Genomic DNA, 14,363 nt, shown 5'->3' on the forward strand with positions numbered 1-14,363 from the left:
TGATCCATTTTGGTCCCCTTATCTGTAAGATGACTTTCACACGCTGAGAGTTTGAGACAACCAATGCCTTTGATCTGAATGACCCATTCAATTTGAAATTACCCTCTTGAATTGTTCCCTCTTGAGCTGGGGAGTATTTCAATCCATGAGAGGTTAGGTGATCCTGGAATGGGGGTGGGGGTGGGGGGGGGGCGGGGGGCGCTGGTGTATCTTTTTGTAGCCTTTTGTGGTTTTTAAAATTGAAGTGATGACTGAAAGTTCATAATATACTGGAACATGATGGTTGTTATTCTGTGACCTCATTCCACATGCTTGACTTTGTCCCATGTCCCTCAATACCCTTTGGTTAAGAAAAATCTATCAACCTCAAAATTATCGATCTGGCATCAATTGCCACTTGGGAAAGTGTGTTCCAAATCTTTACCATTCTTACCATGTAGATGTGTTTCATCTTTCAATTCTGAATGGTCTAGTTCTAATTTTTAGACCAAGTTCCCTAGTCCTAGATAATAAAAACAGAAAATGCTGGAAAAAAACTAAGCAGATCTGACACCTGTAGGGAGAGGAACAGGGTTAACGTTTCAAGTCCGTATTGTCAGACCTGCTGAGTTTTTCCAGCATTTTCTGTTCTTCTTGCAGATTTCCAGCATCCGCCGTATTTTGCTTTCCTCTAGTCCTAGACTCTTCAACCAGTGGAGATGGTTTTTTTTCTCTCATTTCAACTTCCTGCCCACTTTCTTACCTGATTTGTTCACCTTAATTTTCTAGTTCCAGAATGGTGGCTTTCCAATGTACTGAAATTATAATTGAAATTAGACAAACATAAATTCTTACTATAAAATACAAATGATATAGCAATGAATTTTCATTGTGACAGTATTTATATTACAGCGCCAAGAGGGAATTGCATTACAGCTACTAAAATAAGTGCTTTTTATATTTCATTGAAGTTTTTTTTATTTCAAGTCTTTGTTCAACTGCAGGTAGCCAAGAGGACTGTCTTTCAAACCATCAATCTCCACTGAAGCCATCAGTCCAGCTCCCAGCAAAGAGCCTTGTACTGGGAGAGGAGTCTTTTTTTATTTGTTCATAGGATGTGGGCTTTAGTGGTAAGGCCAACAATCATTGCCAAGTGCTATATTCCCTTGAAGGTGGTGGTGAGCTTCTGGATTAAACTGCTGCAGTCCATGTGGCACACTGTTAGGGAGTTCCAGGATTTTGATCCAGTGGCAGTGAAGGGGTGGCAATATAGTTCCAAGTCAGGATGGTGTTTGGCTTGGAAGGGAACTTGCAGGTGGTGGTGTTCCCACGTGCCCTTGCACTTGTGGTGGTAGATATCGTGGGTTGGCCAAGTGCTGTCGAAGGAGCCTTGGCGAGTTGCTGCAGTGCATCTTGTCCATATTTTCTGTCACTGTAAGCTGGTGGTGGATGGAGTGCTGATCAAGCAGGCTGCCTTGTCCTGGATGGTGTTGAGCTTCTTGAATGATAGTTGGAGCTGTACTCATCCAGGCAAATGGGGAGTATTCCATCACACTCCTGACTTGTGTCATGTAGATAGTGGACAGCTTTGGGAGTATGAGGTGAGTTACTCATTGAAGGATCCCTGGTCACTATTGGTGTGGCTGGTCCAGCTGAGTGTTTTTGATCAATGGTAACCCCAGGGTGTTGAAGAAATATTGTAAACTATTAACTATTTTAAGTGACCATTACTTGATCAGAATGCTATTTAGCTGATGCGTACTGAAGCTAAGCATCTACCCTGTTGATGTATGTTTCTTTGAATCTTTGGGTGGAATGGGGTGTAACTTTGCTCTCATTTCAATGGGAAGTAGCATCTACTCTGTGGGTTGTACTTAAAGATTTCTGTCATTTCTGTGCTGAGTGGGACATAGACCAGCAAATCAGAAAAGCATTGGTGTGTGCTGATAAGAAAAGCCATCCAAAGGGCACCACACAGCCTTTTGATTTGCCGATCTTAAATTTTGATTCTGTGTCATTGCAGTCTTTGTGTTCCTCATAGTATCAGTTGATGCGTTGAAGCTCAATTGTACAGGATGCTGTGGTGTTCCATTTATTTGAATAACATATGATGTTTTTGCCAGTTTTTTGTTAGGAGCCCAGTCTGCAGGCATCTCCACTGATACCACCAGCAACTCCTATTTGAGTCATGAACATTAATTAAGCTTCGTTAATTTTCTCTTCCTCCCTCAAACAATCCAGCTGAGACTAGTTGAAATTCACTGCTTAGACAAAGCCCCTGCATGAATTTTAGCCTAGGGGAAGATTTCAGCTTGGCTCCCACTGTTTGGAACCTGGCGTCCTTTACAGTAAAAACTGGTGCAAAATTAATTGGGTTATTTTGTAATCAGTAAGCAAACAGTCACTATACAAACCACTTTACATAAATGTGGATGAAAAATGACAAAGTTCATATTTTTGTGTATATATTAAGAGCAGAAAGCAGTTAATGACACAGGCTGACTGTAAAAATAAGAATCATCAATCGTTCACACGAGTTGCATTTTGCTTGTTAAAGTTGATCAAGTACAGCTTGGAGTAATGCAGATGTTCAAATTAATCTCAAACTAGCTGCAAATCAAGTATGCGTCTAATGACTGCTGAAATCAAAGAGACACAACTTTACCATATAAGTAGACTAAAAACGCAGCTTTGGTACAGAGAAGTGACAAAGTATTACTACAACTTAATTTGAATTAGCTGCATTTTTCATTTTATTTTGAGTAATCTGTTGCTATATTGGGGTTTTCTTGATTGAAAATGTAAGGGTAAAGGAACTTGAAAGTTAAAACAGCACAACTATTTTGAACGGGAACACACTTGTATTTTAACCCACATCAATTTCGTCTGCATTGGTCACTGTTTCTATCGAAATAAAATACAAGTGTGCTCCTGTTCAAAATAGTTGTGCTTCTTTAACTTAACTACGTGCCCTCACTTATTGACTGGATCTCTTTCAATCCACTTGAATAATATATATCATGCAATTTAATATAAAAATTAAATTTGGTTAGTACCAAAGGATGTTCAGTGTCACAAGCCACCACCATGAGGAATGTTGGTGTCCCTAATAGATTTATTTCCTCATCATATTCCCACCTACTTAGATGTGATTGATTCTTGCTCTGCTTTTTGCAACACCACAATGAGATAAAAGCAAAATACTGCGGATGCTGGAAATCTGAAATAAAAACAGAAAGTGCTAGAAAATCTCAGGTCTGGCAGCATCTGTGGAGAGATAAACAGATTTAACGTTTTGAGTCCTTATGACTTCAGAACTAAAGGGAAGTAGAAATATGATGGATTTTATACTGTTTAAGAGGGGGGTGGAGCAGGTGGAATGAGACAGAAGGTCAGGGATAGGTGACAGCTAAGGAGAGATTGACAGAGATGTCACAGACACAAGGCAAAGAGAGTGGTAATGGTGAAGAGTAAAGAAGGTGCTGATAGTGGCATGAAGGTAAGATAGCAGAAGGTATTAAGAGTAGAACAAGGGTTAACACACGTGAAAGCAAAACATAAAAACATGTGACAGATGGCCTGTGGTGGGAAGGGTGGTTTGGGGAAAAGGATAAAAAAAAACCAAATCATTAAATGTAAATAAAAATTGGATTAAAAAAGGATTCAAGAGGGAGGAGAGAATTCTGAATTGGTGAACTCAATCTTACGTCCTGTTAAGTGCCTAATCGGAAGATGAGGTGCTGTTCCTCCAGTTTGCATTGGGCTTCACTGGAACATTGCAACAGGCCGAGGACGGACATGTGGGCACGAGAGCAGGGTGGAGTGTTGAAATGGCAAATGACAGGAAGGTCTGGGTCATGTTTGCAAACTGAGTGAACATGTTTCACAAAGTGGCCACCTAGTCTGCGTTTAGTCTCCCCACTGTAGAGGAGGCCGCATTGGGAGCAGCAAATGCAATAGACCAAATTGAAGGAGGTGCAAGTGAAGCGCTGCTTCACCTGAAAGTAGTGTTTGGGCCCTTGGGCAGTGAGGACCAAGGAGGTAAAGGGGCAGGTGTTGTACCATCTGCGATTGCTTGGGAAGGGAATGATGGAGGAGTGGACCAAGTTGTCATGGGGGGAATGGTCCCTAAGGAATGCTGATGGGGTGGGGGTGTGAGGGGAAGATGTGTTTGGTGGTGGCATCATGCTGGAGTTGGCAGAAATGGCAGAAGATGACCCTTTGAATGTGGAGGCTAGTGGGGTAAAAAGTGAGAACAAGGGGAACTCTATCATGGTTCTGGGAGAGAGGGGAAGGGGGTGAGGGCAGAGGTGCGGGAGATGGGTCAGACATGATTGAGGGCTCTGTCAACCATAGTGGAGGGTTGGGGGGAACTCCAGTTAACGAAAAAGGAAGACATGCCAGAAGTGCTGTCTTGGAAGGCGGCATCATTGGAACAGATGCAATGGAGGCCTAGGAACAGCGAGAATGGAATGACAATAAGATTGGCTGGCTAAGTGCTATCTCATTCCTGGAACGTTTTGATTTGTTGGCTTGTGACTGATCCACTAATCACAATAAATTGTGTCAGTTCATGACTCTAGTGTCTTGATTTTAGATTTGGGGAAATATATTTGCTCATGATGACTATTATTTTGATCCCTGGTACTCCAATGGAAAGGAGATAGGAAAAGTTGGTAGCCATATGGTAAGATTTGCATTCAACCTGAAACATGAAAATCAAAATAGCCCTGTTTTACATGTAATTCTTTGCAACAAACAAGGAGAATTCATTGCTCCATTACCATTTTAAATTGTGTATCTCATGATTAATACTTAAATCTTGATTCCAAGGCACATCCAAAGTTTTAAAACAATTTGCAAATGATGTTCATTTTTTAGTGCATTATGGAAGTTCTAAACTGTTTTGACGTTTATAAAATCACTTGAAGATCCGAAAGGCAAAAGGTTCATAGTTTTCCTTTGGTCAGATTGCCATGTATTTGCAGTTACGTTGTACATCGAATGACTGACATACTGTTGAGAGTTGAAACATAAAAGTCTTGCTATAATAAACATGTTCATTTGTAAGCAGTCAGTCGAACTTTTTAATAACTTTATTCATGAATGTGGCGGAACCAATAATAACAGAAAATTGTGGTATTCCAAAGACAATTGTGGGCAATGAATCCTTTTTCTTCCTTGTTTTTTTAAAACTAACCCATCCATTCTGTTCCTCATCATGCTCTCCCAATACTGCTATTAGTAACAATAGTAGTTTAGTAGGCTTTGAGTAATATTGGTTGCTTTTGTTGTAATATGCCTTTAAGGGATATCAGCATGACATTGCTAGAAGGGATAGGTGACATGTGATCTAGTCTTAGTTTCACTTTTGCTTTGAGCAGAGTGCGCACACAACTCTGATGACTTCAGCTTTATACCTACGTATGACTTCTCGTGTGCCTAGACTTAATAAATGAACCCACAGCATGTTTACAAAATCCTTTATGAGCGATTGGTGCCTTGTGTCTTTTATCTTGGACCTAAGTACTGTATCATATCATTGTAATAACATGACAGCTTATTCCTCCAACTTAAATGCTAGAACAGGAAATTCAATCCGTAATTATGTGCCAATCTATAGTTGGTGCAATTACTATAATCTAGTGAAACCACAATCACAATTTGGAGAAATATCAGCATGTGTGTATCACTGAGGTTTCAATTCACCTGCAATTTTAATCGAGGTTGCATTCTACTTGCTCTTAATGATGTAAAATCCGATCAGGAATGGAAGAGAAAATTAGAAAACCATGAATTCTCAAATATGTAATTAAGGTGGTGGAGGAGGCACCTGAGTAAACAAAGAAAATAATATCTCAATCGTTATTTCATTACAGACTAGCGTGCTTTAAGGTTCATGTAGCACTAGCCCAGCTAGAAATATTGGAACTCCAATGGACAAAAAAATTTAAATTCATACCGTCTTTCAAAAAAGACCTTAATATGATCCTAAAATCCCAGGCTACAGTCAATTATAAGTAATGCAATTCAGGGATACTTGAGCAAGGTAAGTATTCAAACAACCAGGGTACATGGAGAACAATTGTAACTTTTTAAAATTTACAGTTCTTACAGTTCTTCTGAGTCTGTAACTTAGGTGGATGACAGTAAGTTGGTGAATATAATAGATGTGATTTTCAATTGTTGACCACACAATTGTTACCAGGGTGCCAACAATTGAATAGTGGGAGGGCACTTTGGCCAGACCAATTGGGAACCAGGGCCTGCCTGATGCAGTGCTTAGGCCTGTATTGAGCTACAGATAGAGACACAGAAGGTAAAGCAGCAAGAGTATTTGCTGCAGGATGATGAGAATTAAAAAGCAATTTTGTCCACCTGAGAACATGAGGAATTGATAAATTGTGTGGCATAGGGCTGTGGTTTCCTTATTAGATCTAAATACCTCCAGTTTCTGATATTTTGTGGGATGATGATGAATAGTTCCTGTTTGATCAGAGCTGGATCCTCCAAGAGAATTTCCAAGTGCTGTTAATACTGTGTCTATTTTTATCTTTCGAGTTGATACTAAAAACAGCATTAAAAGTAAGAAACACTGACAATGTATAGTGGTAGTGATTAGAATGTCCAAGGGCTTGAGTTGAAGCGTCACTGCAGATTTTTTTTTTTTACATCATGCAAAAACCAATGATACCGAAATGTCTCAGCCATTGGGGTGGAGGTGTTATCTGGGTGGGGGGAATTTGCACTACATTTGGTTACGCCAGCTCTGTTTCAATTTTGAAAATGTTTGGTTGGTGGAGATTGTCTTCTCCCCTCAACACTTGACAGGAAAATTTGTATCCTGGAGCACTGGGTCAGATCTTTTTCTGACTACCAGGTAATTGTGAAGTTTCTGGTGAGGAGTAAGGAAAAAAAAAACTGCAAATGCCTTACCAAAATGCTACACTCGTTGACAAATCATAGGCATAAACAGACACAAAACTTATTGAAGACCCTTTACAGTCAGGTTTTATTGTAATTATACTCGATTATCTTTTTAAAAAGCAAGGAAAAAATATCATTGGGGAAATTTTTGAATAGGAAATTTGCAGAAAATTGTTACAAGATATTTAATTTGAACTTTGCTAAAACGGAAAAATAAGATCAAGAAACTTAAAAATACACAAGCTAAATGGCAAGAATATTTAGTTTAGACAGCAAATTTATGGGGCTCACTATATGATGCTTGCTAGCATCTGGACAGTTTTCTTAATTGAGTAAAGTTGAAGAATCTACTTTCACCAAGATGGAGGTATCTCCAGGAAAACAATTATGGTCATATTTTTCAAGAAAAATGTGGCTTCAGTTTTCAGGGAACTGCTGGTCTTGCTCCATACTTAACTTATCATGAATGACTAACATTTATTACAGTGTAAAGAACATATTTTCGTGGAATTGGATTCAATAAGAACTTTTAAAAGACAATTGGATATATAATTAAAGAAAATGAACTTGCTGGGGTGTGGGACGAAGCAGGATAGCTCTTTAATAGAGCTGGCACAGGCATAACAGCTGAATGGTCTGTGTTGGAAAATTCTATAGTCCCCACAACAGTATCTAAATGATGTACTTATAAATGTCACTTTTTAAACAAAAAAAAATCCAAATTGCGTAGCCTTCATTTTGTGAATAATTCCCTTCCTCCAAAGGCATTTTTCAAAACTTACCAAATTTTCTCAAAAAATCCATCCTGCACCCCTCTGTCCTTACAAATTACTGTCCCACCTCCAAACTCTTTTCCCCTTGAGTTTTGAAATTGTTGATGCCTTCCAAAAAATCTCTTGAGTCAGGTTTCCACCCCTCCCACAACACTGAAATGGTCTTAACCAAAATTACACATGATGTTTCCTATGGCTGTGAGCACAATGCATGATCCCTCCTTGACATCTGAAGCTTTTGGTACTCCTCCAACACTGCACTTCTGCTGTCATTAGTTGGTTCTGCTTCTGCCGAGCTAATAGTAGCTACATCAACAGCAATGGCTTCTCCCCCAGCTCTCCCATCATTAACTCCAGAATTGTCCAAAAATCTCTCCTCGGGGCTCCAACAATATCCTTGAAGCACCAACAACACCCTTGTTCAATGTGTTACCAGTAGTTGACAGGCATGGGGTCAGCTTCCACGTATACACTGATACCTAGCTCAACCTTCCACTGTCTGAGCTGTCAGACTGCTGGTTCAAAATTTCGCCTTGCAAGAGCCACAATTTTCTCTTGCTAAACATTGGCTTTGATCTCAAGCTGAATCTTGGTTTCCTATCTGATCCCATCTTCAGGCCCAAATCTCTCCCTCAACCCTTAAAACTCACCTCTCTTACATCTCCTTTTGGGTCAGCATCCTTTTTTTTGATTGTCTCTGTCTCTGAAGTGCTTTGAAATGCCTATGTATGAAATGCTTTATAAATGCAAATTGTTTCTTACTGAAAATTGGGTCGGGGGTGCATGTATATTGCTTAATGACTTTAGGCATGTGCGTGCTCAAAACAATGGTGAATTTCAGGGTTGTTTTCTTCATTCAGGAGGAAATTATTTTTTTTACCAATTTTGCCACTCCAAAAAGAAGGTAAGATTTCAAAGGAAATCGGGGGGAAAAAGACTTTATGGTTCCTCCTTATAAATAGCACACTGTGTTATAAACCTTTGAAAACATGACGTGGAAAAATTGTAATGGGTTTTCATGGCTGTGTTTGGTGTTGCAGAACACATTGCTTGCTGCAAAACAAAATAATGTTTTGGGAGAGCAAGGGGCATTCGTCCCCAAAAGCCCATTCATTTTAAATTAATCTTGGCACCATTGATATCCCTTAAAATATCTTTCATGCCTTCTCTTTGGTGGCACAGTTTTGAAACCATTTCTACTATGTGCTTGAATATGCTTCCTGGATGACAATTTTTTACACCACTCTTGTGTTTTCCTCCTGGTTTGAACTTGCAATTACTTGTCATCTATTATCTGGTATTCAAATCTTTTGCCACTGAACAATTTGTATCAGCAATTTCCAGCTTTTTAAATCATAAATTCCAGCTTTTCTCTCTCATTTGACATTTCCTACTTTTTTGAATTTTCCCCATACCATACATTTCTTTTAACCAAGAATCTGAGCAATCTTCTTGCTCCCAGGCCTATGCTAATTATAGCCTCTGAACTAGTTGCTGGCAAGTAAGCAACACAAACTGCAATTGATGCATTCTCCAGTGATCCCATCTTCAGCTTTTTAAGTCTGAAACATAGACGAAGAGCCTGACGCTATAATATAGAATCACGCCATGGTTGAAAAGAGAAATCTAGAAATATTAGAGTGGTGCTTAGTTAGATGCCACGGAGCTTGGGTTTTGAAAGCTTATGCAGATTGTACATTTCTGTTTCATCTGCTTTGCCTCAGTTCAGCACACAATCTGTCAACCAAGTTAAGACTTGGAACACATTTTTTTTTTCTGTAGGGAAGCAAAGTCACGCATACGCATCCTGCTATCTGGTGAGAAACTGTGCACTGGTATGCCAATGTTTGATACAAGTGGTTCCCCAAGTCAGAGTGCTATTTTCTGTCCCACCCCCGCCACTCCCAGTCAACACTGGAGCGGTTAACCTTAAATTTGCATGTTGCATACATTATTTAATAATACAAATAGCTTTTCTTCAACATGCTTTCATAGGGACTTTTATGGGGTCAAAGAGTTATATTTTCATTAATTGTAATGTCAAACATTGATTAAAAACTTCTGGTTCCTCCGCCTTTCCAGCAGGATCCCCTTTTTGCAGGTTTCTATTGATGTCTGGACTGAAAGTAAAAGCCTCACCTTTTTTGCGATTTAAATGAATTTTTAAGAAAGAGAAAGATACCACAACAACAACACAAGAACATAATAGAAACAGAAAATGCTGGAAATCTCTGATCTGGCAGCATCTGTGGATGGACAGAGTTGGCGTTTCAAGTCAATGACCTTTCTTCAGAAGGTCATGGACCTAACTCTGTTTCTGTTGCCACAGATGCTGCCAAACTTGCTGAATAACTCCAGCATTTTCTGTTTTTATTTCAGATTTTCAGCATCCACATTATTTTTCTTTTAAATGACAACATAATGACTTTTAAGATAAAAGCAAAATACTGTGGATGCTGAAAATCTGAAACAAAAACAAAAATAGCTAGAAAAACTCAGCAGGTCTGACAGCATCTGTAGAGGGGAATATAGTTAATGTTTCAAGTCCGAATGACTCTTCATCAGAACAAAGGAAATATAGAAATGTGGTGAAATATAAGCTGGTTGAGGGGGGTGGGAAAGGTAGACCTGGATAGAGAGCCAGTGATAGGTGGAGGCAAAGAAGAGATTGCCAAAGAGTCACAGACAAAAGGACAAAGGGGTGTTGGCAGTGGTGATATTATCTTAGGAATGTGCTAATGGTGACATTAAGGGTAGAAAGCAGGACAAGCAAGTGACAGATAGCCCTAGTGGGTGTGGGGGGTGGGTGGGGAAGGGATCAAAATGGGCTAAAAGGTGGAGATAAAACGATAGATCGAAATAAATTTAAAAATAGGTGGGAAAATAAAAATATATTTTAAAAATTATAAATTATTGGAGAAAGGGGGGATTGGAAAGGGGGTGGGGTTGGAGGAGAGAGTTCCATGATCTGAATTTGTTGAACTCAATGTTAAGTCTGTAAGGGAAGATGTGTTTGGTGGTGGCATCATGCTGGAGTTGGTGGAAATGACAGAGGATGATCCTTTGAATATGGAGGCTGGTGGGGTGATAAGGGAGGACAAGGGGGACCCTATCATGGTTCTGGGAGGGAGAAGAAGGAGTGAGGGTGGATGTGCGGGAGATGGGCCGGACACGGTTTTTCCCTATATCTGCGATCCGTCGTACATCATATCAACAATTTACAGTTCCCCGGCCCCAACTGCCTCCTCTTCACCATGGACGTCCAATCCCTCTACACCTCCAACCCCTGCTGGGATGGTCTGATGGTTCTACTCTTCCTCAGAGGCCCAAACAATCCCCTTCCACCACTACTCTCCTCCGTTTGGCTGAACTTGTTCTCCCACTGAACAATTTCTCCTTAAACACGTCTCACTTCCTCCAAATAAAGGGTGTGGCTATAGGTGCCTGTCTCTTTATGAGAAATGTGGGAAACCAGTCCTACTCAGGCCCCCTCCCACAATTCTTTCTCTGGTACATCGATGACTGCTTCAGTGCTGCTTCATGCTCTTGTCCGGACATGGAAAAATGTATTAATTTCGCTTCCAATTTCCACCCCTCCATCATTTTCACATGGTCCATTACTGACACTTCCCTTCCCTTACCTCTCTGTCTTAATTTCTGGTGGTAGACCGTCCACCAATATTCATTACAAGCTTACCGACTCCCACAGCTACCTCGACTGCAGCTCCTCACACCGTGTTTTCTGTAAGGACTCCATCCCATTTTCTCAGTTCCTTCGCCTCCGTTGCATCTGTTCTGATGATGCTACTTTCCAAAACAGTTCCTCTGACATGTCTTCCTTCTTCCTTAACTGAGGTTTTCCACCTATGGTGGTTGACAGGGCCCTTAACCGTGTCCGGCCCATCTCCCACGCAACTGCCCTCACACCTTCCTCTCCCTCCCAGAACCATGACAGGTTCCCCCTTGTCCTCACTTATCACCCCACCAGCCTCCGCTTTCAAAGGATGATCCTCCGCCATTTCCGCCAACTCCAGCATGATGCCACCACCAAACACATTCTCCCTTCAACCCCCGGCAGCATTCCGCAGGGATCATTCCCTCTGGGACACCCTGGTCCACTCCTCCATCATCCCCTACACCTCAACCCCCTTCCACGGCACCTACCCAGGCAACTGCAGAAGGTATAACACCTGCCCCTTTACTTCCCCCCTCGTCACCGTCCAAGGGCCCAAACACTCCTTTCAAGTGAAGCAGCAATTTAGTCTACTGCATTCGTTGCTCCCAATGCGGCCTCCACTACATTGGAGAGCCCAAACGCAGACTGGTGACCGCTTTGCGGAACATCTTCGGTCTGTCCGCAAGCATGACCCAGACCTCCCTGTCGCTTGTCATTTCAACACACCACCCTGCTCTCATGCCCACATGTCCGTCTTTGGCCTGCTGCAAAGTTCCAGTGAAGCTAAACGCAAACTGGAGGAACAGCACCTCATCTTCAACTAGGCACTCTACAGCCTTCCAGACTTAACATTGAGTTCAACGACTTCAGATCATGAAGTCAGATCTATCCCCACCCCCTTTCTGATTCCCCACTTTTTCCAATAATTTATAATTTTTTTAATATATTTTTATTTTCCCACCTATTTTTAAATTTATTTCGATCCACCTTTTAGCCCATTTCGATCCCTTCCCCCCACCCCACCCCCACTAGGGCCATTGTTACTTGCTTGTCCTGCTTTCTACCCTTAATGTCACCATTAGCACATTCCTTAGATAATATCACCACCGTCGACACACCTTTGCCATTTTGTCTATGACATTTTTGGCGATCTCTTCTTTGCCTCCACCTATCACTGGCCCTCTATCCAGCTCTACCTGTCCCACCCCCCTCAACCAGCTTATATTTCACCTCATTTCTATATTTCCTTAGTTTTGCTGAAGAGTCATATGGACTCGAAATGTTAACTGTGTTCCTCACTGCAGATGCTGTCAGACCTGCTGAGTTTTTCCAGCTATTTTTGTTTTTGTAGCGTATTGACTTTGTCCTGTTTTATGCAGCATAGAATCAAATAATGAATTGTGCACCCAACTTAAATCAAATCAACTCAAATTCAATACAAATATTAAATTCTGCATCCGACTGTAGGGAACAATATGTCATTGTATGTTAGTGAGCTCTCTTTTCAGGAGCAGAATAATGAACTGAAATAATAGTGTTGTCTTGCGAATACTGTCACATCGTAATCTAATGTCTTTTTAATATTGTCATTATTTAGATTCTAAGTTCTTTTTTGATCTAGTGCTTTCTCACATTATCTGATACTCCGTTTTTCATCACATGATAGCTACCTTTTATTGTAAATTGTAATGAATATAATGAATTACCAGGAGTCTTCTGCAATCAGGTTTTGAAACTCAAGCTGGGTGTTGCCCAACATCGTCATTCTGTTTTATGTTGCAAATCTATCAGCATCTTTAGACTGAAAAGATAGTTTCCTTTTGTAAGAGCAAGATTCTACACTGAAAAGATTGATCTATCTTTCTGTTTACGGATGCTGATTGATCTGCCGTATGTTTCCAGCATTTTCTTTATCTTCCCCAGCTATGCAGCATTTGCAGTATTTTTTATTATTTCTCATGATTTACTGGTCCTTCTCATTCAAACTTTGGTGGGCTCTACACTTAATTGTTTACCTAAGCTTCTCACATTAAAAATAAAATATTGAGTATATGTCTCTGTCAAAATGCAATCCATTTTCCCTTTCCAGCAGTGAACTTTCCCATACTCCTTGGTTTTTGCTCTACAGGACAAAAATTTAGTCTTTATCCATATAAAACATAATGGAGGTGATGAAAGCAAATGGAATGGTCTTGATTATAACTGATGCTGCTTTGCTGATTCTTGTGTGGATGTCTGCGTTGCTGTCCCTGGCGATGTTGCTCCCCAGGTAGGGGAAAGTGGTCGATGTCCTCCATGTTCTGTTGTCCGATAGTAATGGGAGGGCCTTGATGCCACCTCATCATTATTCTCTACTGATGGGTAGACCAACCTTTGGCGGTGCTGCTCTCAAGGCTGGTGATCATATCTTGGAGTACACGCAAATATTCAGGAGGGCAATTGTTGTCAGCGAAATGTCAACTAGTGTTGTTGCCATGGGATGCACCACCATCACCTTCCTCATGATGAAATCGATAACCAAGAGGCAAAGGAATGGGGAGAATATGCAGCCTTGCCATACTCCTGTGATGACGCTGAAGGAGTCCAAGGTGCCTGAGCTGGCCTTGATGCAGCAGCTGGAGTCATGGTATAATGCTTTGAAGATGTTAATTTACCTGCCCAGGATACCGTACTATCTTGCGATGTAGCAGAGTGACTGCCAATGGATGCTACCAAAAGCCTTTTTGAAATCATTGAACGATAACATGTGGCTTCTGGTACTCTAGACTCTGTTCTATGATGTTCCTGAGTATAAAGATCTGCTGACAGCATGATCTGTTACTCCGGAAACCTGTCTGTACTTTGCAAAGGGTAGTGTCTACTTCTGCTTTCAATCCGTTGAGGAGCACCATACTGAAGAACTTGCCAGGTATAACAGTGTTGTGCCCTCCAGTGAGGCTCCTTTCTTTGGCAGCTTGACAATTACTCCTCGCCTCCAGGGCATCCTCCGCAGTCCAGATCTTGTTGAA

General features: G+C 40.9%; 1 protein-coding gene across 5 annotated transcripts in view; it reads left to right on the forward strand.

Moving 5' to 3' along the window:
* LOC121291894 (cAMP-dependent protein kinase inhibitor alpha-like) overlaps positions 1 to 14,363 on the forward strand; it is a 124,881-nt gene that overhangs the window by 91,564 nt on the left and 18,954 nt on the right. The window lies entirely within an intron of this gene.

Source organism: Carcharodon carcharias, chromosome 19 (assembly GCF_017639515.1).
Source record: "Carcharodon carcharias isolate sCarCar2 chromosome 19, sCarCar2.pri, whole genome shotgun sequence".
Lineage (NCBI taxonomy): Eukaryota > Metazoa > Chordata > Chondrichthyes > Lamniformes > Lamnidae > Carcharodon > Carcharodon carcharias.